This window comes from Lissotriton helveticus, chromosome 1_2, assembly GCF_964261635.1.
Source record: "Lissotriton helveticus chromosome 1_2, aLisHel1.1, whole genome shotgun sequence".
NCBI classification, from domain to species: domain Eukaryota; kingdom Metazoa; phylum Chordata; class Amphibia; order Caudata; family Salamandridae; genus Lissotriton; species Lissotriton helveticus.
In genome coordinates, this window is record NC_136058.1 from 341470735 (window position 1) to 341474508 (window position 3774).

The following is a 3774-nucleotide window of genomic DNA, read 5'->3' on the forward strand; positions in this document are numbered from 1 at the left end:
AAAGAAATTACTTGTCCTAACCAAAAGCAGCAAATCTTCCTATTACAATACTGTGAATTGATCGAGGGCATGCCTTAACCCCAAGGAGGTGAGCACTGTTTAACTGATGCCAATAAGTCCTCGTTAGTATAGTGGTTAGTATCCCCGCCTGTCAAGCGGGAGACCGGTGTTCAATTCCCCGACGGGGAGGCGATTCCTTTTATTCACACAATTAAATAAAATGATGTACTTTCTAACATTGTAAAATATATCTGTCATTATCCTTGCCTATTCCAATTGAGAAAAAAGGTTGAATTCACTGATGGCCAAAATGCTTACTGATGTGTTAACTGAAATTCAGAATATGCTCTGAATATTTCAATATGCACAGGCGTACCATCAAAAACACTTTACATCTGCATTCTCTTGGAAAATGAGATGAAGCAGTGGTGAATCATAGGCTGCTGTTCCACTCGATTGGCACGATTTACAAGTAGAATGACTGCTTTTGGTTAGTAGTGACCCCTGGTGGCTAATAGTTATAAGCTGCAAATGGTAAAGTGAGGTGATTATATATAAATATATATTTATATATATATATATATATATATAAATATATATATTGATAGATAGAAAGATAGCTAGATAGACAGATCGATAGATAGATATTTATTTCAATTGAAATAATTTCTTGATAAAACTGATTGTTTTTGGCTAGGAATTTCTGTATTGTAATAATTTAGGAAAAGAAATTACTTGTCCTAACCAAAAGCAGCTAATCTGCCTATTACAATACTGTGAATTGATCGAGGGCATGCCTTAACCCCAAGGAGGTGAGCACTGTTTAACTGATGCCAATAAGTCCTCGTTAGTATAGTGGGCAGTATCCCCGCCTGTCACGCGGGAGACCGGGGTTCAATTCCCCGACGGGGAGGCAATTCCTTTTATTCACACAATTAAATAAAATGATGTGCTTTCTAACATTGTAAAATATATCTGTCATTATCCTTGCCTATTCCGATTGAGAAAAAAGGTTGAATTCACTGATGGCTAAAATGCTTACTGATGTGTTAACTGAAATTCAGAATATGCTCTGAATATTTCAATATGCACAGGCGTACCATCAAAAACACTTTACATCTGCATTCTCTTGGAAAATGAAATGTAGCAGTGGTGAATCCTAGGCTGCTGTTCCACTCGATTGGCATGATTTACAAGTAGAATGACTGCTTTTGGTTAGTAGTGACCCCTGGTGGCTAATAGTTATAAGCTGCAAATGGTAAAGTGAGCTGATTATATATATATATATATATAAATATATATATTGATAGATACAAAGATAGCTAGATAGACAGATCGATAGATAGATATTTATTTCAATGAAATAATTTCTTGATAAAACTGATTGTTTTTTGGCTAGGAATTTCTGTATTGTAATAATTTAGGAAAAGAAATTACTTGTCCTAACCAAAAGCAGCAAATCTGCCTATTACAATACTGTGAATTGATCGAGGGCATGCCTTAACCCCAAGGAGGTGAGCACTGTTTAACTGATGCCAATAAGTCCCCGTTAGTATAGTGGTTAGTATCCCCGCCTGTCAAGCGGCAGACCGGTGTTCAATTCCCCGACGGGGAGGCGATTCCTTTTATTCACACAATTAAATAAAATGATGTACTTTCTAACATTGTAAAATATATCTGTCATTATCCTTGCCTATTCCAATTGAGAAAAAAGGTTGAATTCACTGATGGCCAAAATGCTTACTGATGTGTTAACTGAAATTCAGAATATGCTCTGAATATTTCAATATGCACAGGCGTACCATCAAAAACACTTTACATCTGCATTCTCTTGGAAAATGAGATGAAGCAGTGGTGAATCATAGGCTGCTGTTCCACTCGATTGGCACGATTTACAAGTAGAATGACAGCTTTTGGTTAGTAGTGACCCCTGGTGGCTAATAGTTATAAGCTGCAAATGGTAAAGTGAGGTGATTATATATAAATATATATTTATATATATATATATATATAAATATATATATTGATAGATAGAAAGATAGCTAGATAGACAGATCGATAGATAGATATGTATTTCAATTGAAATAATTTCTTGATAAAACTGATTGTTTTTGGCTAGGAATTTCTGTATTGTAATAATTTAGGAAAAGAAATTACTTGTCCTAACCAAAAGCAGCAAATCTGCCTATTACAATACTGTGAATTGATCGAGGGCATGCCTTAACCCCAAGGAGGTGAGCACTGTTTAACGGATGCCAATAAGTCCTCGTTAGTATAGTGGTTAGTATCCCCGCCTGTCAAGCGGGAGACCGGTGTTCAATTCCCCGACGGGGATGCGATTCCTTTTATTCACACAATTAAATAAAATGATGTACTTTCTAACATTGTAAAATATATCTGTCATTATCCTTGCCTATTCCAATTGAGAAAAAAGGTTGAATTCACTGATGGCCAAAATGCTTACTGATGTGTTAACTGAAATTCAGAATATGCTCTGAATATTTCAATATGCACAGGCGTACCATCAAAAACACTTTACATCTGCATTCTCTTGGAAAATGAGATGAAGCAGTGGTGAATCATAGGCTGCTGTTCCACTCGATTGGCACGATTTACAAGTAGAATGACTGCTTTTGGTTAGTAGTGACCCCTGGTGGCTAATAGTTATAAGCTGCAAATGGTAAAGTGAGGTGATTATATATAAATATATATTTATATATATATATATATATAAATATATATATTGATAGATAGAAAGATAGCTAGATAGACAGATCGATAGATAGATATTTATTTCAATGAAATAATTTCTTGATAAAACTGATTGTTTTTGGCTAGGAATTTCTGTATTGTAATAATTTAGGAAAAGAAATTACTTGTCCTAACCAAAAGCAGCAAATCTGCCTATTACAATACTGTGAATTGATCGAGGGCATGCCTTCACCCCAAGGAGGTGAGCACTGTTTAACTGATGCCAATAAGTCCTCGTTAGTATAGTGGTTAGTATCCCCGCCTGTCAAGCGGGAGACCGGTGTTCAATTCCCCGACGGGGAGGCGATTCCTTTTATTCACACAATTAAATAAAATGATGTACTTTCTAACATTGTAAAATATATCTGTCATTATCCTTGCCTATTCCGATTGAGAAAAAAGGTTGAATTCACTGATGGCCAAAATGCTTACTGATGTGTTAACTGAAATACAGAATATGCTCGGAATATTTCAATATGCACAGGCGTACCATCAAAAACACTTTACATCTGCATTCTCTTGGAAAATGAGATGAAGCAGTGGTGAATCCTAGGCTGCTGTTCCACTCGATTGGCACGATTTACAAGTAGAATGACTGCTTTTGGTTAGTAGTAACCCCTGGTGGCTAATAGTTATAAGCTGCAAATGGTAAAGTGAGGTGATTATATATAAATATATATTTATATATATATATAAATATAAATATATATATTGATAGATAGAAAGATAGCTAGATAGACAGATCGATAGATAGATATTTATTTCAATTGAAATAATTTCTTGATAAAACTGATTGTTTTTGGCTTGGAATTTCTGTATTGTAATAATTTAGGAAAAGAAATTACTTGTCCTAACCAAAAGCAGCTAATCTGCCTATTACAATACTGTGAATTGATCGAGGGCATGCCTTAACCCCAAGGAGGTGAGCACTGTTTAACTGATGCCAACAAGTCCTCGTTAGTATAGTGGGCAGTATCCCCGCCTGTCACGCGGGAGACCGGGGTTCAATTCCCCGACGGGGAG

General features: G+C 35.8%; 2 non-coding genes across 2 annotated transcripts; both read left to right on the forward strand.

Moving 5' to 3' along the window:
* Window positions 1–841: 841 nt before the first annotated feature.
* On the forward strand, window positions 842–913 carry TRNAD-GUC (transfer RNA aspartic acid (anticodon GUC)). The gene has a single exon. It is a non-coding gene; the product is annotated as a tRNA-Asp (tRNA).
* A 2789-nt stretch (window positions 914–3702) lies between these two features.
* TRNAD-GUC (transfer RNA aspartic acid (anticodon GUC)) lies at window positions 3703–3774 on the forward strand. The gene has a single exon. It is a non-coding gene; the product is annotated as a tRNA-Asp (tRNA).